This window comes from Sapajus apella, unplaced genomic scaffold, assembly GCF_009761245.1.
Source record: "Sapajus apella isolate SASKATOON/1434 unplaced genomic scaffold, GSC_monkey_1.0 scaffold20, whole genome shotgun sequence".
Lineage (NCBI taxonomy): Eukaryota > Metazoa > Chordata > Mammalia > Primates > Cebidae > Sapajus > Sapajus apella.
In genome coordinates, this window is record NW_022436960.1 from 24420831 (window position 1) to 24447361 (window position 26531).

The 26531-nt window shown below is 42.3% G+C and overlaps 1 protein-coding gene and 1 long non-coding RNA gene across 40 annotated transcripts in view; both read right to left on the reverse strand.

Moving 5' to 3' along the window:
- NRXN3 (neurexin 3) overlaps positions 1-26531 on the reverse strand; it is a 1699208-nt gene that overhangs the window by 1393981 nt on the left and 278696 nt on the right. The gene's annotated exons all lie outside the window — the stretch shown is intronic.
- LOC116557654 lies at positions 6662-26346 on the reverse strand. Its single transcript, XR_004271632.1, has 3 exons — positions 26335-26346; positions 12445-12449; positions 6662-7719 (listed from the first exon to the last, which is right to left on the reverse strand). It is a non-coding gene; the product is annotated as an uncharacterized LOC116557654 (long non-coding RNA).

A 26531-nucleotide genomic window follows, 5' to 3' on the forward strand; every position in this document is an offset into this window, starting at 1 on the left:
ATAGTCTTTTCCCTGGCCTAAAAAAATAAGGAGCCACCGTGAAATTACAAAACTTGTCTTACCACTGTATCTCCATTGCCCAGTACTGTGTGACACATAGTAAGCACTCAATAAGTATCAGTTTAATGTATTTGTCAAACAACAATAATAATTATTAAATATAGCAATCTCCTTGGGAATTATATTTACTCTAATTTTAGTGTCTATTCCCTTCCCTTGCTTTATTCTTCTGACACTAATCAACTTGTGACATTGTACTATGCACCATGTATTTGCTTATCCATTATCTATGTCTTTTTCTAAAATATAAGCTTCTTGTCTACTTGGTATACCTTATGATCTCTAGTATCTAAAATAGGTCCTGGCACATAGTATATGTTCAATAAATTATTCTTGAGTGAAGCCAGTAGTTCTATCATTCTTCTTCCCCTTCTTCTCTAAGCAATGCACAAGCACCTTGCTGCTTTGCTCGTTGCCATCAAATGTCCTCTTCTTGATCATGTCGCTAGCTCTATGTCTGCCACTCTGACATGCTCAGGGGTTCTTGGCTGATTGTAGCAGAGGTGTTTGGTACGTCTGAAATATTCTTTGTCTGCCCTGTTATTTGTCAGTGGTAATTTGTAGGCTTTGGCTGTGCTCTATTTATATTTCACTCTCCAAAGTCACAAACTGGAGACACTCGTTAATGCCATGACTGTTTTACTATCAATACCACCTTGAGACACTTGAAAGAAAGAGGAAAGAGGTGAGAGGAGAGCTTGGCAATAACCTAGAGTCACTCAACTTCAAAAGTCATAAGGCAGTCAGCACAGCGTGCAACATGCTCTGGGCACCATGCATCAATTCCCATCCAGACAGAACTCTTGGCCATTTCAGATGAACTTGCCCTTATGTGTTAATACATCTAATGTAAGCCTGATGCAAGCAGGGTACCATGCTAACCTCCGCGGGAGTTGCAAAGTTAAACAGCCTATATAGGTCCTACCTCTAAGAGCTTATCATCTGAAAAGAAGGTAAACATCCACAAAGATAGGGCTAATAAAATGCTTTCCCTGTCCAATCTCGCTGTACCCCTTACACATGTCATCAGTTCACCTGGCAACTGTCATTCATGAAAATGCTACAAAGTACCCCTTATATGTTACTCACTCTATAGGTTAAACTCTTGCTGCTGGAGATTAAATAGATATGAAGTCAATAGCTTGCAATCAAGTTAGGCTGTGCCTACAATAGTGTGTATCAAAGTGTGGTCCCAGATCATTTATATCCAAACCAACTGGGGTACACTAGACCCACTGAATCAAAATCCCAGAGGCAGACCTAAAGATCTGTACTTTTTTAACACACCCAAGGTGATTCTTCTAGACACCAATATTTGAGAACCTCTGGGCTAAAACGTATGCAGGATGTGAAAGTGCTTCTCTACCTGATAATGAGACCAGTTCCTTGCATATCTTGATGCAGTATAATGATAATCTTTCAAGCTGTTGCTATTGGTCAGCGACTCTATCCTCGCTCTGCCTTTCTATGATAGGGAACTTTCGGCCCTTATCATAGGGAACTTTCCATTCTCTTCACTTTCTTTAACTAATATGGCATTCAAACAACATTGACAACTATCAGTTCCAGGCCTTAGCAACCAGGAACCTATTTTTAGTTCGTGTTCTGAGGCCAAGAAAAAGATCATGGAGAGATGTTAAGCAAACAAATTTGATTGCCATAAGTCATAATTCTCACCGCCCATAACTCGAAGCTACCACTGCATGATAAGGTGAGGCAGCACATTGGGTTCCAAATGCACTGACTTAGAATCTAGGAGTCGAAACCTGGTATCTGCATTTTTAACAAATGCCTCAGGGATGCTTTCTAAGTAGTTAATATAACACTGGTCCATAACCAACAATGGGGAACCAGTGATCCAGTATAAGGTCTGGGACAGCTATCCAGCTCCTAAAAATGGGAGCATCACCCCTTGTTATGTACACTTCAATATAGATTTAATCACTTACCCATGAAGAACGGTGGCTATTTTTTTCTAAATCTACAAATAACCAGAAAGTTAACTGCACCATTTCCTATCTCTTACTTTCTCTTCTTATCAGATGAATGAAGTTTAGTCCTCTAAGCTGGCTTTTCAGAGGATGCACCAGTAATATTACAGATGGACATATGTTTAATATGTCTTAATACAGTAGCCAGGCTCCAAGCAGGCCTCCAGTGACTCTTCTTCCTGATATTCATGCCCTTGTTGCAGGTCCCTTTTGTAATGTTGAGAACTAACCTGTACAGTCAATAGGACATTGAGGAAATGATACAGTGTGACATCACAGGATAGGTAACAAAAGACACTGCCACTTACACCTTTGCTCTTTTGGGTCACTTGCAATAGGGAAGCACCTGTCTCATTATTAGGACATTCAAGCAGACGTCCACACGCAGAAGAGGTCTTCTGCCAACAGCCAGCACCAACTCACCATCCATCTGAGTGAGCCATCTTAGAAGTGCATGCTCTCGCCCCAGCCAAGCCTGCAGATTACTACAGCCCTTGATATCATCTTTACTGTGATCTCAAGGCAGAACCACCCAGATAAGCCACTTCTGAATTCCTGATTCACAGTAACTATATTGACAATAAATGCGTATTATTGTCTTAAGCCACTAAGTTTCATGGTAATTTGCTACACAGCAGTAGCTTACACACCTAGTTTAATCCAAGAATGACATCAGAGCTCCAAACTTAGGACTCTGTCTGTGGTCATAACTGAGCAGGCATCCCAGACTTAGGACTCTGTCTGTGGCCATAACGGGCAGGTATCCCAGATAAAATTACTTCTTCCCTTTCTGTTTTAATTTAGTTCATTAAAAAGAAGTTTCACAATAGAGAAATTTCTCTTTTAAAGAGCCTTAGTAACAGTCCTACTGTATCAAACAGGATTGGTTTTAAATGAACATCCTTGTACGTCATTCTACTTGCCAGGGGAGTTGTGAGGCTTAATTAATTACAGATCCTTGCATGAAAGGAGCACGGAGCACTGAGAATTATCATCAAACAGGACCAGGGAAAAATGAAAAAAAAAAAAAAAAAAAAGACATTTTCTCTCTTTGCTTGCTAAATCCATTTCACCTGAGACGTCGCAAAGACTGAGTCACCTATTGTTTCCAGAATATTCACTTTTTGCTGAGTGTGGCATAGAGACAAGCCAGCATAGTGGCAGAACAGGGAGCCCCTGTCCTTTATCTTAAAATAGTCCTCTTTCCAAAAATAAACTCCAATGCTTCTTTTAGGGGACAGCATGGTCATTTGAATCATCTGAACGTTTCAGGAGGAACAGTGAGATGAAATAGACATGTGATCTAAGTCCCATCTAGCAGACTACCTCCACGTGCAAAACGCTTCCTAAACTGTGAGCCAGACGATACCCATGGACACGGATGTCTTCCCTGAGCAAGCCTGAAGTGGAGAAAAATATATTCTTTGAGTTCTTTTCAATGTTTTAATGACACTGCTTCTGCTAGAGGAAGCCCAGGAGAGTAGAACCAATTTTCCACATAAGAACAAAATGGTGTTTGGTAGAGAAGTTAGGTAGCACAATGGGAAAATTACTAAATTTTGTTGCCAAGATTTAAGAGTAAAAATCTGAGCTTTCCCACACACTCAACAAATGATCTTGGTTGAGTAAGTGACTTAACTTCCCAGATCCTTAAGTTCCTTACAGTAAAACGTAGCCTCAGGCTATCATGTCTTCCCTCCAGCCCCCACACACCTCCATATCCCAAAGACAGTGTCCAAGGAAGAGGCAAAACTAGTTCATCAGGTCATAATGGTGGGAGTTTCCATCACTGATGGGAACTCAGGCCTCAATAAGTAAGCTGTGGCCTAGATCTTGCTCTCTTGCTCTTCAAAGCTGTTTGAGACTTTCTCTTCTGATGCCTGTCTTCCTACAAAGCTACAGAATTCTAGCTTGGAGGGGCTTAGGTTCCATCTTTTATAGCCACTCCCTTTTCTCTGGGGATTCTCAGCAGGCATGCAGAGTTTGGTTTTCCTTACTAACGTAGTACATCAGAAAGGTAGGTTTGGCTTTCCTTTTAGGTTGGTTCAAGTCCACCCAGCTTCTCTTTGTGGAGCAGCCCAGTTCACCAGAATCCTGCTTAGTATTTGAGGGGCCTAAGCCCCAGCTAGCAATGGAATTTCCCTTTGCATTGTTTCACCCTGTCGATGCATAAATTTACCTTAGTACTTTCTGGTGGGGGGAGGGGCAGGAGGTGGTAGCCGGTCTAGAGAATTACACAAGTATGTCTAGACCAATGATATTGTAATTATGCCTGGATATTATCATTAACTGTATCACCAGGCTGTTGTAATGATTAAGAGATATAATAAGGGTAAAAAGGCTCATAAACATTCCACCATGGTACCCAGGTTAGTTTTTATTATAGTCCTAGGTGGGCCAGTACCAACCATGCCCTAAAAAAGCCCAACCATGCCCAAAAAAAGCCTGCTCAGTAAGTAAATGAAGGAGCCGGAGCAGATCTGAGCGAGACTTTCCTGACTTTGGCCACGGTAGGTGAGACCAAGAAAATGTCTGATGGTGATTGGGCCCTGAATTAATCTTGTTGATCCCATTAGGCCTAATCATGCTGACAGTCATTGTTGCATGACTTTGAACTTCCTCCAGACCTTAGAGCCAGAGGTGAATTTCTTGGGGGTGGGTGTGTGTGTGTGTGTGTTTGTGTGTGTGTGTGTGTGTGTGTGTTTGTGTGTTGAATGTGTAGGAGATGAGAGAAGGAAGAAAGGGAAGAAAGAGAAGAATGAAAACACTCATGAGTCATATACCAGTTTTATGTTGTTTACCAGATGTAACATGAGCTCTTCCAATAAGCTTGTTGATTTTTATGTGAGTTTCCAAGGACCTCAGGACACCAACTCTACTCTGTTCACTGTGCCAATCCCATGTTCTCCCCAGAGAACCATTTTACATCAAATCACATCAAAGCACTCATTCAGAATGAAGGCCTCGCCATTACACAAGCAAGAACAAGTCGAGGTTACCCAGGCTGAGTATAGGATAGGACTGGCGGGAAATTCCTGCTTTAGAACTAAGTCCTGAGTTTCAGTGTTGGTTCTGACACTTGCTATTTGACCTTTGGAAGGTTGCTGTCAGAAGTCTCAATTTTTTCCTGTGTAAAATGCGGATGTTAACACTTACCTGGTCCAGTTCCCCAGGACAGTTGTGAGGATCACATATAAAAGGATTTTTTATACTGAAAAGCACTTCAAAACGTGAAACACTGATACTAAACATTGTCATAGATGAAACCACATTTACACAAATACCTCTTCTTTATTTCCTCTCCCTCTCTATTTCTCTCCTCTCTTCTATCTTACTATCTGTCCACTGTATTCACTCTCCCTCCTCTCTTTCTTTTGGCCTCTGCTTATATCTTAATGTCAGATGAACACAATACAATCCATATGTATTGACCAACCCCATTGATATTCAAGACTGACATAAAATGGTGATTCCTCATGTAGAATATTTTTGGAAACTCTTTAAGGAAAGGTGTATGTCTTGATTATAGATGAGGTTTATGGAGCAAAGCCTCTCTCTCACTGAGAAAAAGAATCGTTCCAACTTCTCCTCTAATATTTTAAGTAATAACTTTGGTGATAGCTCTAAAACTGTTCAGATAAGAATCACCCACCCTTTAAAAAAGCGAAAATTCCAGATGCCTGAGTCTCATCCTCAGAGATCTGGAGTGGGACTCAGAAATGTGTCCTTTTAACAAGCCTTCTCCCACCCTCAAAGGGATTCTCATGCTACTTTGAAGAAACTCTGAACCTAGGGACATTGCCAGTGTCAGGCCTAACTGGAGTCAACTTCTTTCCTAGGCAATTAAATATTTCTCTGAAATACATGAGGCTTATGGAGGATAAAAATAAACTAAAGGAAAGTCAGAGAGGCCAGCCAAAAACCCCAATGATTAACGTCTGCCAAGAATGATTTATAAACATGGGGAAAAAAAAAACAAATATTCTGTTGTTGACTCAGTGACTGCCTACAGACAGATAATTGGCCCGCAAATATTTACAAGGCATTAACAACAAGAATATCAAGGAATTATCTAAGATGTAACAAGGTCAAAGCTCAGATTAATGGGGCAAAATCAAGGAAGACGCAGTTTTAGCTTTGCAATCAAGAAAAACACATACTAGTGTGTAATGCTCCCCTCCCTGTGTCCATGTGTTCTCATTGTTCAACACCCGCCTATGAGTAAGAACATACGGTGTTTGATCTTCTGCTCTTGTGTCAGTTTGCTGAGAATGATGGTTTCCAGGTTCATCCATGTCCCTACAAAGGACACAAACTCATCGTTTTTGATGGCTGCATAATATTCCATGGTGTATATGTGCCACATTTCCCCTGTCCAGTCTATCATCAATGGGCATTTGGGTTGGTTCCAGGAGGGGAGGGACAGTGGGGAGTGGGAAGTTGGGGAGAGATAGCATGGGGAGAAATGCCAGATATAGGTGATGGGGAGGAAGGCAGCAAATCACACTGCCACATGTGTACCTATTCAACAATCTTGCGTGTTCTTCACATGTACCCCAAAACCTAAAATGCAATAAGAAAAAAAGAAAGAAAAAGAAAAACACATGCTAAAATCTCAGACTGAATTTACCTCCTCAAAGGAAATGGTAGAAGTTGAGTTTTTCAGGTGCTGCTGTAGAGAAAGCTCAATTTGAATGGGACAACACGGGTTCAGATGGCACCATGACATTTTATACTCTATACGCCTTTTCAGGCCATTTCCCACCATCTCTAAGTGATACAGGATTAGCACTAACAAGCCCTTATGGTTCAAACACCAGGTGTTGATCCAGGTTGGGTCTTCAGAGTCCATAGGATTCATCCTCTGACTGCTCCTGTCCCCATGCTCCTGCTGGCACCCAGCAATTTCATGCTAATTCTGGACCTGCCAAAAGTTTAAAGAGACTCTTTCATAGTGCCTCCTTGCCATGGCTCGCAACCCTGAAAACACTGATTATTCACAGTGAAAATTAACTATCTAGGTCAGTGGTTCTCAATTCTGGCTGCATTACATTGTATTGCTTTTATCCAGACAGACTTCATTTTAACACAGATGCCCAGGTCCTATCCCAGACTCACTAAATAGACTCTTCGGTAGTGGGTCCGAGACATGAGTATGGTTCATAAGGCCTCCAGGTGATTGTAACACATGGGCCACAAGGAGAATACTGATCTAGATCGTGATTCCCATTTTGCCACACACTAGACTTCTTGTGAATATTTAAAAAAAAACAGGCTCTGTACTCAGAAATATAAGCGTAACTGGTCTTGGATGAGACTCAATTATCAATTTTAAAAGCTCTTTAGGTGATCTTAATGTGTAACAAGGTGAAGAAGGTTTTTCCTTGTGGGAAGAGTCCCACCAAGTTAAACTAAACTTATGTTCTCCCCCCATCTTTGACCTCTCCCATGCCCCAGCCTCCCTAATATAAACCCTACTTTTCCTGCTAAAGATCTCATCTCAGTAGCTTTGCCATCTTTCCTCAACACTCAAGCCCAGGTTCTTTGAAGTCATCTTTGACGCTCTCCTCTCCCACTCCCACACCAAAGACTGGCAGAGCATTTCACACATTCATTCCTTCCTAAGGCAGGATTCCTCTCACCAAGAAGGTCTGTGTCACCTCCTAATCTTATCTGCCCTGCTGGATTGATTGCAAAAATGCCTCCAATTCTTCACACATACCTATAACTGTATTCTTTAAATGGGGAGTTTGTAGCTTCTCTCATCTAGAAATAGACTATAGAGTCTACGTCCCCAGTCTATGAATCTGGATTGGCCTTGTGACTTGTTTCAAACAACAGAATGCCACGGAAGTGGTAGTCTTCCAGCTCTAACATTAGGCCTAAGGAGACCTTGCACTTGTCCATTTCTCTCCCTGCTTCTCTGTGATCAGCATAAGAATGTGTCCACTCTACCCTAAAAACAAGCCTCTGCCAACTTGCTGGAGATAAAGAAACCACATGGAGCAAAGCCAAACCATCTCAGATAAGGCTTCAAAGATGTGAGGGAGCTCAGCCACATCACAAAGCCAAGGAGCCCACCTGCAACTGACCAAAGATGAGACACAGCCCCGTTACGCCCACAAACCCTAAAACCCTATCAGCAGATCTATACAGCCAACCTAATACTCATTAGAAATAATAAATGGCTGGTTGATTTAAACTACTGAATTGTGGGGTGCTTTGTTACACAGCAATAGCCAACCGATACATCTACCTAACCAAGATCACTAACAATAATAAAGCTGCCATTAACAATAATAAGACCCAACATGGCAAAACCCTGTCTCTGCTAAAAATACAAAAATTAGCTGGGCATGGTGGCCCGTGCCTGTAATCCCAGCTACTCGGGAGGCTGAGGGAGAAGAATCGCTTGAGCCTGGGAGGCGGAGGTTACAGTGAGCTGAGATTGCGCCACTGCATTCCAGCCTAGGTGACAAAGCGAGACTCTGTCTCAAAAAAAAAAAAAAAAAAAGGAAAAACAACAATAATAATAAGACTTCTAGGATATACATATATTTACAAATAGGAGGTGTAGAACCATAAGAGGACTGAGAACCATGTGTGTCTGTGTGTGTGAGTGTGGGTGTGTCTGTGTGATCTAAATTTTCATACTGATAACATTTTTTAAATCATCTAGATAACCACTGCATAATCGAGTTCTGCTATGCAATTTCAATGCTCGCACTTGCATACGTGTCTACAGCTGCACAGTGGTGGGATATTAATAGTGATGGGCCAGTGAGGAAGAAAGGTGGACCTGATACATAGAAGATGTGTTCATGCTAAGCAAAGGTTAAATTATACCACAGTTCACTGCATAAACAATGAGTTAGAGTAGAGAAAAATGAGGGATGGCTGAGTCAACATACCACACTGAGTATGGGATAGGCCAAATTTTAAATAACCTGGGCTGCAGCAGTTAGTACCATATTCACATCGTTCATGAAGATTATTTTCATATTGATTACAAATAGGCCTATTAAATTAATATTGCTTCATTTAATTTTATTGTGCTTGAGTTATTTGCAATGTTTAAACTCATTTTGGTTTTATACCTGCAGCAGAGCATGAAACTTGAGAAATTTATAATAAATTTTATTGTTGTAAATATTTAACATTCTAATAAAAATAATTTAACACAGACTAGGGGGTGAGACCCTACAACTATTTCTTTTTTAACTAAAGATATTTATTCTGAGCCAAATATGAGTGACCATGGCCTGAGGCACAGTCTCAAGAGGCCCTGAGAACATGTAAACCAGGTGGTTGGGGTACAGCATGGTTTTATACATTTTAGGGAAACAGAAGACAACAATTAGCACATGTGAGCTATACATTGCTTTAGTCTAGAAAGGCAGAATAACTCAAAGAGGGAGCCTATAAGGTCACGGGTGGATCTAAAGGTTTTTCTTTTCTTTTTATTTTTTATTTTTTTATTTTTTGAGACGGAGTTTCACTCTTGTTGCCCAGGCTGGAGTGCAATGGCACAATTTTGGCTCAGCATAATCTCCACCACACAGGTTCAATTGATTCTCCTTCTTCAGCCTCCAGAGTAGCTGGGATTACAGTTATGCACCACCATGCCTGGCTGATTTTGAACTTTTCATACAGACAGGGTTTCTCCATATTGGTCAGGCTAGTCTCCAACTCCTGAGCTCAAGTGATCCATGCATCTCAGCCTCCCAAAGTGTAGGGATTACAGGCATGAGCCACTATGCCTGGCCTCTTTTTTCTTTTAAGTTTAGGGGTACATGTCTTGGTTTGTTACACAGGTAAACTTGTGTCATGGGGGTTTGTTGTACAGATTATTTCATAAGCCAGGTATTATTTCTTACCTTCAAAAAAGATCTATTCATCATTCATGAGATTGAAGCTCTATATAAAACTGGTCTAGCATCATTTTCACACTGTAAAGCTGAAATTACTACCCCCAATTAATGGATAAGGAAATAGAGAAGAGTTAAGTGGCTTGCCTAAAAACCTACCCCAAGGAACTGGCAGAGCGGAATTCTGACTCCAGGTCTGTCTGGTGCCAAAGGTCGTTTTCTCTACTTTGCATCTGAAAATACAGGTCAAGTCCACCTCTCTCTTTAAAAAATCCTCCACAGCACCCTACTGCCTTTAAATTAAATTTTAATTCTTCCACAAAACATCCAAGGTTCTCCGCAAGTCGTTAAATCACTTTCTTTTCTACATCTTTTAGCCCACACTCTATTCCAGCAATTTCGGATAGCTCACTTCTCAGCATCCATTTCTATTCCTTCACGCCTAGGAATGCTCTTCTCTGTCCATAGAAATCCTACTCAGTCTTCATGACACAACTCAAATGCTACTTATGCAGTCTTTTCTGATGCCCAGACCCCATCAAAACTCTATACTTATCCTTTTGTACAGACTCTCAGACACTGATTTTATTCCATTTTACATTATGACAACTTCTTAAAATGTCTCTTTCACCAGATTGAGAATCTCCTTCTTGAAGGCAATGATTCTATGGTTACTTTTTATTTTTATTTTTTATTTATTTTTATTTTTTTTTTTTAGTTAGGATAATACTTCCTAATTGAAAGTAAGTATAAAAAAAGAAACCTTAGGCCAGGCCCAGTGGCTTACGCCTGTAATCCCAGCACTCTGGGCAGGCAAGAGGGAGGGATCACAAGGTCAAGAGATTGAGACAATCCTGACCAATATGGTGAAACCCTGTCTCTACTAAAAATACAAAAAAAAAAAAAAAAAAAAAAAAAATAGCTGGGCGTGGTGGCTCATGCCTGTAGTCCCAGCTAGTCAGGAGGCTGAGTTGGGAGGATCACTTGAACCCAGGACACAGAGGCTGCAGTGAGCCAAGATAGCACCACAGCACTACAGTCTAGGGGACAGAGCCAGACTCTGTCTTAAAAACAAAAAAAAAAAAAAAAAAAAAAAAAACAACTCTTCTTTTCAAGTTGAAAAAATATATAAATAGGCAGCATAAGGAAGAATGAGTAATAACAATAACAGTTAATTCCTGTAGATAAAAGTCAAGGAGCATCTTGTAAAGGGGCAATACTGAACAACTGTGTTTTGCATAATGATCTGTATAAAATAATGGGTGGCTGGCTGGAGGATGCCAGTGTCCCTTGGATCTAAGTAAACGTATTCAGCAAAAATTTATGGAGTACTTGCTATGTCTAAAAAAATCCCGGCAACAACCATAATGATATTCAGGAAGAGAATTCTGTGGCCTTTATTGACCTCTCTCTCATATCTATGGGCGGAAACAAGAAACTAATTTTTTTCTTTCTTCTGTGTCACACCTAATATGCATCTGTATTTTTAATATAATTAATATGTAAGAGTAAATTAATAATCTGTGTGCACCGTCAGGGAAGAAAGAAAAAAATTAGTTTATTAATAAAAAGTCAAAAAAAACAAAAAACAAAAAGGAAATGCTTGTATACTGTTTGCAGGAATGTAAATTAATACAACCTCTATGGAAATAGTATGGAGATTTCTCAAAGACCTAAAAATAAAATTACTATTTGATTCAACAGTCCCACTATTGCATATCTACCTAAAGGAGAAGAAATCATTATATTAAAAAGACACTGGCACTCATATGTTTATTGTAGCACCATTCATAATAGCAAAGTTAAAGTCAGGGAATCAACCTAAGTGTCCATCAACTGAAGACTGGATAAGGAAAATGTGATAAATATACACACACATACCATGAAACATTACTCAGACATAAAAAAATGAAATCATGTTTTTTGCAGCAACATAGATGGAACTGGAGGCCATTTATCCTAAGTGAACTAATTCAGAAACAGAAAGTCAAATACACTGCGTCTCACTTACAAGTGGAAGCTTAACAATGAGTACACGTGGGTGTACCAAGTAGAATAAAGACATTAGAGACTCCAAAAGGTGGAAGAATGGGAGGGAGGGAGGGATAAAAAATCACCTATTGGGCACAGTGTATACTGTTCAGGTGATGGATACACTGAAAGCACAAACCTCACCACTATGCAATATATATGTAACAAAACTGCACTTGTACCCAGTTCCTGCCATTGTTATTGGAATTCCTCAACCATGGTGTCAGAGCAGTCCAGAATAAAAACAGATGCCCCTAGGATATGTTTTAAATTACAAGGTCATTGTCATTAGAACTGCCAATGATCGGAAGGAAAATACCACACCAAATAGAATTGCATTTAATTATAGCTATTTTTATTTATTTGTTTTGCCAAGAGATCACTTAATATGTAACAGTGAAGGGAAAGTAAAGAGGAAAACCAACAAAGCACAAATTCTCAGTTTTTAACAAGTAAATAAATTAAGATGTGTGATAAGGGAGCTGGAGAGAGACAGATGCTTTAATTAGCACATCCTGGAGTGCAGTCTAAGACAGGGGAAGCAGGGAAGGTCTTTTCTCATTGCAGTTTGTGTCAGTTCATAGTACAATTACCCTTGGTGTCTCATGCATTGAACTTGGATGTCTTGAATTTAAAAAATGAATGAGTCCCCCCATCTGCTTATCAGAGGAAACCCATAAACACAGAATGATGTGGCACCTGGTGACAGCCACCCTGGGAGACAGACCCACCCCTCTGCCTCTGAATGTGCCTGGTCTCTGCAATACAGAGGAGGGACAGCTGAAGACTGACATTATCACGACCATCCCAGAAGATTGCATGGATCAAGGCATCCAAAGGAGCCTCTGGGAATCTAGGGTAAGCTCAGCAGAAGACCAGGAAGCCGGGTCTACTTCCTAGAAAAGGAAAGCAAATGACCACATGCTGAGCACACTGCAACAGGTGTTGTGCTTGGGGCTTTATCTCATTCATCTCTCATGCAAGCCCATGGGGAAAGTATTACTCTCCTCATTTTGTTAGGAGAAAATTTAAAGATCACACCGCTGTTAAATGCAAAAGCTGGAGTTGAGAACCAGCTCCCTTTATCCCCAAAGCACTGCCTGCTCAATGGAAGAAAGATTAATCTTAGATCAGGTCTGACTTCAGCTATGCATAAATTTTATTTAGGAAGTAGTGTCTGGAAAGGTACACTTCAACTATTCTGCTGGCTAATCACATTTTCTGAGAGGAAAGTAATTTTCAGGATTTTGGCCTCAGCAGTTCTCAAAGCTTATGGTGACCCCAACATCTTGGGAAACCAAATAAAAAAATCCTTGAACTTACCCTGCACTCTTAAACCAAGTCAATGTGTTACATCTATACTTTTCTTTTTCCCACAGTTCTACAAATACCTCTTTCCCTACTTACATCAGGGCTCTGTTCTCTGACTAACTGGCTGGATGGATAAATGCTAAACACAGTCCCCCAAGGAAGAGGCATATGTCCCATTGCCCGAATTACCTAAACACAAACTAGGTTAGAACCTGAGAGAACATCCATTCAAAATGAGTTGCATACCAGCCATGGCAGCAGAATTTTTCATCCAAGGCATCTTTCCAAGGACGTTTCTTGTGTTGAAAATAAGCAGAGTAAAGGAACATCTGTGTGGCCACCAAGACACCAAGATACTCAGAGCAAAGCCCCTAGACTTGAGATTAGTCACATGGCTCTGAACAAGGTCTCCCTCTTCAATACAGCTTTTACTTGATTGTGTTTACAAGCAATTCTGTAATGACAATATGCAATTCTCTAGTACTTTTTTCACTGAGCACTTAGCTTCACAATGTTAATTAACAAAGCATCTCACACAGTTGCACTCACACAGATGCACGCACATGAGACTCACGAGAGTTGTACCAGGAAAAACGCTGACCTGCATTAGAACATTCAAAAGCCTTAGTGTCAGGATTCCAATTTGAACCTTGTTATTAGGGACTCGACAATCTATGTGTTAGTTTATAGACATTTAAAAATGTTTCCGTGAATATCTGTCTCTCAGTTAAAGAGTGTTTAGACATATGCCAACAGGCCTGATTTCAGAGATGTTTATCTTCAGTTACAAACAAGGCACAAATAAATGTTTGTGGAGGGAGGGAGAGGGGGAGGAAGAAAGTTAGAAAGGGAAGGAACAGGCAGAATGGGTACTCCCCTGGTAAATTCCTGAATTATCTTCAGATGCAAAAAGAAGAAAAAAAAAAAAACAAAAAAACAATATCATAGACCACTGGGCATCTTCCCAGTACATTAGCCACATACCAACTAATTATTGACCCAAGAAGAATCTCAGACCCAGTTCATGAACATTTTTCATTATACCTGATCTGTGTGCACGGCCAGCCTTATTTCTGCCTGTTCTGTACCTTTTAGTGCCACCTGCCCCTGAACATAAAGTAGCTCCCTGTGACAGTGTGAAAAACATATTTGGTCTTCACTGGTCTTTGCCAACTCCTCACCCTCCACCCCAACATTTTCCTGTACCTCTCCCAAACCCCCATTTCTGGCATACAGCTCCTAACACCCTATGGAATCTCCATAGTCTCTTTTATACGCCAATGGGAGGCCTAGTGGCTGGGATTCCTCCGTAGCTGCTGGATGGGGGCCAGAAAAAACAAGTCATGACTAGAAGTTTGGAACTTTCAGCCCTACCCAGGCCCCCACCTGCAGGAAACAGAGAGGGGCTAAATATTGAGTTGATCCTCGATGACAATGATGTAATCAATTACGCGTACGTAATGAAGCCTTCACAAAGTCCCCAAAAGGCAGTGTTCAGAGATCTTTCAGACAGCTGGACATGTGGAGGTTCCTGGTGGGTGGTGTGCCGGAGAGGGCATGGAAGCACCAAACTCCTCCCAACCTCCCTCCCACTCTGCATCTTTCATCTGGCTGTTGATACATATTCTTTGTAATATCCTTTATAATAAATGAATAGATGTAAAGTGTTCCCCTAAGTTCTGTGAGTTGCTCTAGCACATGAGTCAAATCTGGGGAAGGGGTTGTGGGAATTCCTGATTTATAGTCAGCTGGTTAGAGCACAGTTGACAACCTACTACTTGTAACTGGCATCTGAAATGGAGGACAGTCTTGTGGGACCGAGCCCTTAAACTGTAGGATTGGATGTTATCTCCAGGTAGACAGGGTCAGAATCTAATCTAATTAGAGGCCACCCAGCTGGTGTCTACTGGAGAATGGCTTGGTGGGGAGAAACTCTCACACATTTTGATGGCCAGGAAGTACTGTGTTGTGAAGGTACAGTACAAGAAAGTAAGTTTCTTTTATATGCTTATACTTCCTGAGTCAACAAACCAGGATCCCCTCAGCTATTCACAGCCTCACCATCACGCCACTCCATCACCCAATAAGAGAGTGAGGGGACACTGGGTTTTCCCACCATCACTTTGTAAGTCCCCCATCAGGCCCTTACAAGAAATAATCCTACAGGGGCTGGGGAGAAAAGGCAGAATCCTGCGGGATGACCCAGTCAGAAACAACAGAGAAAAGCCCTTCCGTGGGTTGAAATAAGGAGCAGAACGAAAGGTGGGTGAGATTCAGGGCAACAAAAGCAAACTTGGCATTCAACCAGCATCTCTTTCTGAGCACCTCATACACTGAACATGAACTCATTTGTTCTGCCAATATCTCCTTGAGATTGACAGCCAGGCAGGCCTTATGTTCTTCATTTTCAAGGAAGAGTACCTGAGGCACAAAGAGGTTAGGTAATGTATCCAAGGTCACACAACTAATCAGCATCCTCTATCTTTAGATGCCCTACTCATAGTTCATACACTTTTCCCATTATTCTCTTGATTCCTTTCATTTCAGTGGCAATAAAACATAACCAGATCTTCAGTAGAAACCCCAGTATGTTAGCCACGTAAGTCCACATCCATCTACCCACTGAATAAATGCAGAATTTGAAGTATAGGGCGCAAGAAAGAAAAGATCACCTGTGCTGGGACTAGAGTCCAAACTGACTCAAAGCGTAAAGGGGCATCTTCCAAGTGCCCAGGGAGCATCATTGGTCAAAACACGGAGTTGGGAGGCATCTCAGACTGAATCTATTCTGATGGATGATTCTGTTCTCCAAGCAAACATTCACCTGCACCATATTTCTTTTAGTCTTCTCCTTGGTTAGATGGCTCCACTACATCACTCTAGAGGAATTTGGGGAATACTTTCACAGCCAATGGTGAGGAGATATAACAACGGGCAACTATTCCCCTATTAATCCCTGTTTGCAAGGGAAACATCTCTAGGTTAATAGCTACAGCTCTCATGCATTAAAGATTAAATTGAGAATGTTGTTTGGTAGGATTAAGAACTTGCTTCGTATGAAAATCTTAAACCACAGAATTGCCTCGGAAGAGATGTTCTCCTTTTCCCCAACTTAGAGAGAGATAAAGATATAAATAGATACACAGATTCACAAAAGTAGAAAAGATGGAACACAGGAGGAAATGTGAAGAATATGATTTTACACAGCTAGAAGGGACTCAGGTAATAAACAGTGTAGTACAAACTGCCTAGGGTTTTACACCAGAAAACCCCAATTAATTAGCAATGGTTGCCTTGGGCATAGATTTGGAGAGGGGTGGTACACACATTCCACATTTTCCAAGTCTCTAATGTTGTCTAAGCCCCTCATTTTACATCTGAGGGTCCTTGTTGGAAGACAATTCTCTGTGAATGTCTCACATTTCTGTATGGTGTGAGTCCTCTGAGCAAAGGGCTCTATTGACATTTTTTACTAGGTTGGTTGCATAGTAAAAATTTTGAAAATGAAATAGAGTGTTTCTCTCCAGATCAGAAGACAGATTTGTTTCCTGACCAGTATAACAAATGTCTCCTTCCCAGAGACATTCCAGGATAGTTAGATCTCCTGCCTTTCTCTGAAGATGTGCTCACATTCTAGAGTAAGGATAAGGTTCTCTCTCTCTCTGCAGGGGAGAGTATGGGCAGGTCACCAGCAGCCGTAGATAAGGTCAGAGCATTTTCTAAATTGGGGAAGGTGGTGTCTTCTGCTTAATATGCTCCACTATATGTGCAGTTACCATCTGGCCCTTACCACATCACCTGTGGGCCTCAGGATTCAGAGAACGAATGCAAGAGGTCACCTTGATTGCTGTTTTTGCCATAAGTGATCAATGACTTTTGTGTTTGATCTAGGGTTTGTATCTTCTCTCATTATGTACCCTGATAGCAGCATGGGTATGTGTGTATGCACATACATAGATATATCTATACACACATATATATCCGTACACCCCCATATACATATATATAATATATACCTGTGGCAGATTAACTTGTTAACTTGCAAGTAGGCTGCAGTCTCAGATCCTTCATAGTTTCTAACTTAGCAATCCTAATTCTCAGTGCAATGTTCTTTCTGTTGAAGAACTAAAATGTGTCGCCAGACCATCTTAACCTGTTTTATATCCCTCAGCACCACCTGATCCTGGACCAGAAAACAGCTCCCTGAGTCAAAGAACCCAGAATCCCCTCGGCTGTTATCAACCTCACCGTCACTCTCTCCTCTATCAACTAGTAACAAAGTGAGGGGGCATTGTGTCTTTCCACCATCATCCTCACCCTGTATACTTCCACACCACAAATCCTCCATCAAGAAGTAATCCTGGCTGGGCGCAGTGGCTCACGCCTATAATCCCAGCACTTTGGGAAACCAAGGTGGGGGTGGATCACTTGAGGCCAGGAGTTCGAGACCAGCCTGGCCAGTATGGCAAAGCCCAGTCTCTACTGAAAATATAAAAATTAGCTGGGTGTGGTGGTACATATTTGTAATCCCAGCTACCTAGGAGGCTGAGGTGGGAGGATCACTTGAACCCAGGAGGCAGAAGTTGCAGTGAGGTGAGACTGTGTCACTGCACTGCAGCCTGGGCCACAGAGAGAGACTCTGTGAGGAGGAGAAGGAGGAGGAGGAAGAAGAAGAAGAAGAAGAGGAGGAGAAGGAGCAAGAGGAGGAGGAGGAAGAAGAGGAAATCCTGTAGAGCCTGTCGGGGGAGGATAGGCAGAATCCTGTGGTATAAGCCAGTAAGTAACAGCAGAGGGGGCCCTTCCATGGGCTAGGATAAGGAACAGAATAAGAGGGTGATGAGATTTAGGGCAGTGGAAAAGGGAATAAAATGAATGCAATGACAGAGATGATAAGAGGGGAAGAGAAAGCTAGATGAAGAAAGAAAGGGAAATGGAGCACACGCAAAGAAGGCAACATGAAAACAGCATAGTATGATAGCAAAAGAAAGTTAGTTAGTGATAGATTTCTAAAAGTGTGAAGTCAAAAACAGCGCTGCAGGAAGTCCCTCCCAAAATGCTTACGTCATTAGAGCAGAAAACCTTTAACATGCCCGTGTTTCCATTAATAGCTCCATTTAACATATGAGAAAACTAAGTCACAGATAGCTAAGTAAACCTACTAATATGCCTTATTCAAATGCCCCGACAGGGCTCAGAGAAGCAAACCTGAACTACCTTTTGTACTTTTCTTTACAAGGTTTATTTCCTCCCTCGGTTCTTTAGAGATGCTGCCACTTGGAGCCTCTGATTTGAGGCTTCCCAAGTTAAAGGGAGGGGGAGTTGACTGTCATATTCAGAAAGACAACAGTGCTGTTTGCGCTGCAACTGTTTACAAAAGACAGATCGTGCCAGACACAAACACAGCGCCATTGACAGGCTTTGGGAAGAGGCAGGTGGACAAGAGCGGCCCTGCGGAGCGCTGTGTGTTTGGATGGTCAGCGAGACATTTGATATCCGTCAGGAAATTTCACTTGCAAATTCATTCAAATTGACTAAGAGAAGACTAAGGCTTTCCCAAACTAAAAACACAACATTGTAAGAATGAAGAAGAGGAACAATATTTAGGGAGCAAAATCTGGAATTTGGAGGGACCAATGTGAGAGGTTCTTAAGCCCTAAGGAGGTAGAGCAGCTCAACAAATTGAGTTCTGGGCAAAGGAGGGAGAGTAATTCCTGCTGGTGATAGATGGTGGGGTGGTGGCTGACTACCTGGCTTCCAACAGATCAATGAACTCCCAAGGGCCTGCCTGTCTGTAGAATGGAGCAGCAGGTACTAATAGACCTCTTGGGGCTATCACTTGGAAAAGAATAAAGACCTCCTAAAGGCGCTTGGTAAATATGAAGTGCTGTACAAATGGCAATATTAACGTCAAATTTTATTTAACATCATTAAGGACTCAGAGTGGAACAGGCAGGCTGTTAATGAAATCGGCAGAGTACTAAATCAGGCACTACTGGCAACAGCACGGCTCGGACATGCAAACACCCAAGGGATATATGCACAGGCCTCTGGGATGGTTAGGTCCCTCCTGCACATATCAGCCTGCCCAGCCCAGGGGCTCTCCCTAAGGGGACCATTTGGGGAGATCACACTGAGCCTCCTCCTCCTTCTCCATCCTTTCCATGTGTGTCCAGGTAAAACTGGACTGAAAGGAATGGGAAGGATGTGTAAAGAGGAATGAGGAAGCTCCCCAGGGGCCACCCAAGTTGTGGAAGTGTAGAAGGAAGGATGGGGAATCTCAGTCCCAAGTCCTGGTGATGATAGGTTCCATGTAGGGGGTGTGATGCAGTTGAGTTATTTGATGGTCTCTCCAGAAAAATGTCAGTGCTCCTCCCATGAGATGGGCCTACAAGGCCTGGGCACCAAAATGCCACGCCCTCCCTGGGCTTTTGTCTTCAAAGAGAAAAAGTACAAGATTCTTCTCTGGACCTGTGTCAGCACCAAGGACAAAAAAACAAAAATCAGCCTTGAGAGCTCATGGCTATGCCCCAGGGCAACACAAGCAAGCCCGTGGCAGAATCCAAACTCCTCTTCTCCTGGCTTGCAAGGCTCTTCAGGACCCAGCCCTTGCTCAGCTTTCCAGTCTCACCCCTCACCACCCATAGATTTTGCTCCAGCAGCGCCAAGTTACAGCCAGCTCCTTGGCTCTATACGTATCCTATTCTCTGCACCAGAAACACTCTTCTCTTCCCTCCTTGCCAGGATAAGTCAACTCATCTTTCAGGTCTCAGATCTCTAACGACTGCCCTGAACACTCTATGCACCATCTCATCATAGATCCTGACTCAACAATTATTTATTGACCATCTGTTCTGTGACAAGCACCGCAGGGAGGCCACAGCATCAAATGAGACGGACCACATCCCGACCTCTCAGGAGAGACAGCAGTTCTCAAACCTGGATACACGTTAGAATCACCCAGGAAGCTTTTTAAAAATACCATTACCATTCCAACTTTATTGGTTTCGGCTGGGGCCTGATGATGGATACATTTGAAAACCATGGGTTTCATCAATGGCAGCCTTTTGGGATTTCTTAGGAAGATTCATAGAATACCAATGCCTTGTTGCCACCACAGGATACCTAAATCAAAATGCCTGAGCATGGGGCTTGGACACATGTTTTGTTTTTTTTTTAAGTTATCAGGAGATTCTAGAGTGTGGTAAAGGCCAATGGTCTAGAGGGGGAAACAGACATTAAATACCTATCATACTGCCAATAATGGCCTGCTTACTTATCTGTATCCCCGATAGTCTATGAACTCCTTAAAAGCCAACATCCTATCGGAGATATTGTTCTCAGTATCTGGTATTGAGCCTGGCACACAGTAGGCTCTCATCTAATATTTACTGAAAGAAGGAAGGAAGAGGACATAAACTCTTAATTATCTTGGTTCAGTGATGTATTAGTTTTTTAGGGCAACAAAGTACCACAAACTAGGTGACATAAACAACAGAAATTCATTGTGTCACAGCTCTGGAGACTGAAAGGCTGTGACCAAGTGTTTCAGAGCTGGTTATTTCTGAGGGCTCTAAGGGAGAGTCTATTCAGGCCTCTTTTTTAGTTTCTGCTGGTTTGCTGGCAATCTTTGGCTTGTAGATGTATCACTTGGATCTCTGCCTTCATGTTCACATGGCATTCTCCCTGTGTATATGTGTCTGTTTCTGTGTCCAAATGTCCCCTTTTTATAAGGACACATTCATTGGATTAGGGCCCACCCTAATGACCTCAGGTTAACTTGATCATCTGCAAAGACCCAAAGAAGGTCACATTTACGGGTTCTGGGAGTTAGAATTTCAACATCATTTGAGAGGCTATAATTCAATCCATGACAAATAGGATGCTCTTTCTTATGCTGGAAAAAGGAATGAAGAAAGGACAAACTCTTAATTATCTTGGTTGAGTGGGATGCTTTCTTATGTTGGACCAGAGCTCCCTGTCTAACTTAATTCCAATCAGAACTTCTTCCAGCAGCTCTTTGCAGAGCAACAAGGCGTAAGTAGACCTGGGCTTTAGCAAAATGGTGAATTAGCAAATATCGTCCACCCTTTCTCTTCCCAAGGCACCAGTTCTTGGTTGGCTGCTGCATCTGAGCAGGGAGGAAGAGAGTTCCATGTAAGATGCTACATAATTTTGTTGTCTCTTGGAGATGTTGGAAAGTAAATTTCTCTTGAAATATAAACACTAGCAATGCCTAAAATAATACATCCCTAACAGTGGAAGTGTAGCTATTATGATAAGAGAGGTCAGAAGAAATGAGAGGAGGCCAAAGGAGATCTCCTTGGTGAGCGCTCTCTTCATCTGGCCCACCCTCTATCTGAGGCATTATTGGACTTGGTCTATTGAAGGCTTGTTCTGGGTCACTCTAGGAAATAAAAACTCTCAAGGGCTTTTATACTTTCTAAAGAAAATGTAACTTTCACATTCTATCCCAACTCCATCAACGGTTAATTAATCATATTTTATGAAGTAGCCACTTATTTTTTTTCTAATGAAAACTCAGAGCTTGATCTATGCTTATCATACAAGTTGACTTTCATCTTGGGATTCCATCTGGAAGCACCGCCTCTCTAGAAGTCTAGCCGTGGCCTGGATGTGGGCTCTGATGCCAATGATTAATAAGCCCACTGACGACGGCTTAAGCTGCAACTGCCAAGCTGGGGTGGGCATCTAAACTGGCACCACTTTGTGAGGAAACTTTTCTTTACATGCTCTCAGGAACTAGAGTTTAATTAAGCAAGCTCTCAACTTTTCAATTGTTCTCACCTAGATTTTCACCCATTCTGAAATGCTGTTTCTTATGACTGACAGCTGTCATGAGAGATGATAACGTGGGAGAAATAAAAGACCCTGCACATATTCCTTCGTAGCAAGAAAAAAGCACTAGGCTGGGAGTCCTAAGGCATGAAATCTTGACCTGGATCTGTCACCATCCGGGTGTCACTGGGAAAATCACTTCCCCTCCTCTCATCCTCAATGTTCTCAGATGTTTAGTCGTGTCAATACTAGCCAGACATTCTTCTAAGCACTTTATATATATTGAATCACTTAATGCCCAAAACAGCCTTATGAAGTAGTACTATTATATTCTTCCTTTAAATATAAGAAGATCAATCCACAGAGAATCAGCTTGCCTAAGTGCACACTACTAGTGACTGGTGAGCTGAGATTGGAACCAAGCAACCTGACTCCAGCATCTTTGCTCCTGGCCACTATGCTTTAATAATGGCGCCATAATAATGGTATTGCCAGAAGCAGTGAAAATTAACTGAGATTATGCACATAAGAATTTGGCAAAATGTTTCATAAATGTCAGCTATATTTATTATATTATGGAGTAGGATTCCAATAAATGTTAGGTAGGTGGCTGGCTGGATGCCATCTCCAGAACCGTCTGGAAGTCTTCTCCTGAGGATGTAGTTCATATTTTCTAAGATTCTATTATTTTCGAAATTTGATGGGGAAATGTGAAAAGGACCATGCTACGTGAGTTTAGAGAAAAACGTCCACTTGAGCTAGCACACAATCCCGTTCTAATGTCTGCAAGATAAGGCTGGTCTGAAGAATGGCCAGAGTAAGTGTAAGACTTTCTAACCTAAAAATAGCTCCGCTATCTGAATGCCATCCTGCATAAAATGCTGCCATCTTTGGGTTAAACATTGTCCTCTACTTGCCTACGCAGGACTCTTAAAATACAAATGCCCACCAGGAGCAGACAGCATTAAGTCCCATCTGCCACAGTGTGAGTTCATTTACTGCAGTCTTTCTTTGGGGGAAGCATGTATGTATGCTATGGCTATCTATACGGGAAGGGCGTATAGAAGGAAGTGAAACGCCCCAGACTTTGCATGTTTCACAACTTTGGCTTAGACCATCCTGGTTCCAAGCCCATTGCTTTTTGCTTTTAATTTCAATCTGCCATGAAAGGCAAGGCAGGGCACAGAATGGAACTAAATTTATAGAACACATCCCAAGTGTCAGACACTGTGCAGTGTGATCTCTCCAGCATTAATTCCTTTAACCCTTACAGCAATACTGAAATGGAGGAACTCTCAGCTCCCACACCTATCACCAGCTGTTTGGTTTAGGTTTGTTTGTTTAAATGTACAGGGAGACAGGAGGTCACAGATGTCAGCCATTGTCTAAGGTCCCATAAGTTGTCATTGGCACATCTGGTGCTATAGCTCAGATATGCCCAATTCTTAAGTTTGGTCTTTGTGCCCCCTTACACTGTGTGCCTGAGTTACTCAACCTCATATGGCCCGAGGACCTTGCAGCAAAAAGGGGGAGAGGTGGCCAGAGACAGGCCCTATAAGGCCCAGCTGAGGAAAGAGACCACAAGCACAGCCCCATCCTTCCCCACCTCTGCCCTCATTCCTTATTCTGATGCAAAGCTCCAAAGATAGAAGAAGTGGAAGCAAGATGAGCAAAGGCCCCAAGACCATGCACACACATTTTCACACTCACACACACACACCCCAAACACCGTCATCTGAAGCCCAGACACTGCTTCCAGCTGAGCCCCCATGTGGCTGAGAGGAAAGTTATTTACAGCAAGGTCTGGCCTCTCGTGCCACCATGTAATTCCAGGCAATTGCACTTCTATATAGATCTTTTTGGAGAAAATCAACAGTGGCTTTGCTTTCAATCTACTGGAAAATGAAGTCCTGTGAATGTGTTACATAAGTCCACAGCAGGCAGAGGGAGAAGCTCAGGAGCCCACAGCTCTGACAAGAAAGGATGAAGCTCTGATGCCCCAGCCTCCCAGGGCCCCTTCCCACCTGCCCCAACCTGCCAGGCTGGTGTGTGCTTATGGCTTTGTGGATTCCACCAGGCTCCAGAGGGGGAGTAAGGCGTTAAGAAAAGTGTGCCAAAATCATCAGCTGGGGCTTAAGGGGAAAATTGGGAACCAGAGAATGACACAATGCCCTGTTGGTGAAGAAGAGAGGAGCACAGGTCTGCCCTACCCAGCCTCAGTCCCATCTAACACAATGTGGCAACAGCCTCTCCCGTGCACGCAGCTGCACAGACACACCCCAAACCTGCGGCACAAAACTTTTCATTTCCACTTCGTAATGCTTATTTTCTATTATGAAGTTAGAAAAATCTCACTGAAGAAAATTTTGAAAACAAAGAAACACAGAAAAATGAAAACACTTTTCTCAATCTGCTTACAATGACTGCACAAATGACTGGGTAACAGTGTAGAGGTACCGCAGTGCACCTCGGACAACTAAGCCCAGTCATTTGTACAGCAATTGTTAGCAGATCGATGGAGTTCTTGCCAGTCCTTCTTTTACCCATTTTAAACTTAAAATAATAATTCCTGATGAGTTTTCCATATGCCTCAGGCATTCACCTTTGGGACCCTCTGTCAAATGCTGACTGATGAGCATTCAAGAGTTTGGAGACAGAGGAAATGACTTGGATGGACAGATAGCCAGTGGTTTGTTAGATTATGGAGAAGGATTCCTTAGTGGCATAAAAAGAACACTGAATTGAGAATTGGGAGATATTAATCCCAGCCCCATTTATACCATCGTTGACTTTAGGACATTGGGTAAGTCATATCTTCTTTTGGGGACTTGTTTGCATCAACCATCATGAGAAGAAGACTAAAGCACATTAGCAACAAGATGAATGGGTTCTTGAACATCTTACACTTAAATCGCTTACTCTTCTTGTGTGTGTTTCCTCATCTGTACAATGGGTATGTTAATGCTTATGCCCCAAAACTTCTCATAGCTGTTGTGAGGGCCACTTCCTAGCTTGGCTGTGGTCTTGGAGCTGCTGTGAAAGCAGTGTATTGCTTTCTGTAAGCAACTATACAGAACTATATAAATGTGAAAGCTCTCCTAACAAAAACTAGAGAAAAATATCTGTGACACATTTTAGAGATATTTTGTGAAAATATAAGATAATAAATGTGGTAACAGGCTGGGCGCGGTGGCTCATGCCTGTAATTCTAGCACTTTGGGAGGCCAAGGAAGGTGGATCATGTGAGGTCAGGAGTTCAAGACCATCCTGTCCAACATGGTGAAACCCCATCTCTACTAAAAATACAAAAAAAAAAATTAGCCAGGCATGGTGGTGCATGCCTGTAGTCCCAGGTAGTCAGGAGGCTGAGGCATGAGAATTGCTTGAGCCTGAGAGGCAGAGGTTGCAGTGAGCTGAGATGGTGCCACGACACTCCTACCTGGATGACAGAGTGCGACACCATCTCAACAAATAATAATAAAATAAAAAACGTGATATCATCATAAAGAGAATGAAACACCATATAGGAGTGAGATGAGAAAGACACACAGAGAGAGGTCCCATTCCTGAAGTTCAGATAAGAAATCAGAAGTCATAGGAGGCTGCAGAGGGAATGGGGGATAAAAGAGTGTACTAAAAAGTAATTTGTCTTCTCCTTTACCTCATTTGTCCAAAAAGGTACCGAGTGCTCACTCTCTCAGCGCCCGGGAGGAGAGGTCAATGCAGAGAGCACAATATGAATTGGTTCTGAACTTGTGCAGGAACTGAGAGACTGCGGAGGCACTTCTGTCTCATCTCAGCGGGAACCTTCCCAACTGTGGGAGCCCAATGGAAGGCACCCTTCAGGCTGAAGACTGGGGTCAGTTTCATCTTTATACATCATAAAGAAGCCGAGTGGCATGGAGGCAAGTGAGAAGAGAACAGGGAGGAAGCTCTGAACCACACAAAATGCGGAGGAGAGCTACCCATCAGAATACCCACACCAATTTGGGGGATCCCCAGGAGCAAAGCTGCCAGACCGTGGAATTAGTGATAGTGTGCCACCTTCTGGCAGGCCTGCATATTGCACAATTTCCGGTGTCCGTGACTTGCAACCCTTGTTCCAGTTCAGAGATCCTAAGGGATCTTTCCCAGTCAATACACTGCTTTCACAGCACCTCCAAGATCACGGCCAAGCTAGGAAAAACTGCTATAGTGAAAAACATGTTTTAGCAGCTCCTGCTTCCTTATTCAACCTGTTCTCTCCAGCTTTTGCACCTTCATTTGGCTACCCAAACCCAATGCTCTTAATGCGTATACAAGTACCCGTGACCTATTGAGTCCTTTCCTCCAGCAACCCTTTACAGAAACCTAAGGACATGAGTACTGTATAATATACATCCTGCATTCCAATTAAAACAGGTATTGGGCAATTGCTGTGTGCTACACACTGCTGGATAGGTAGCTGTCTTTCAGGATCTTATCATCTATTTAG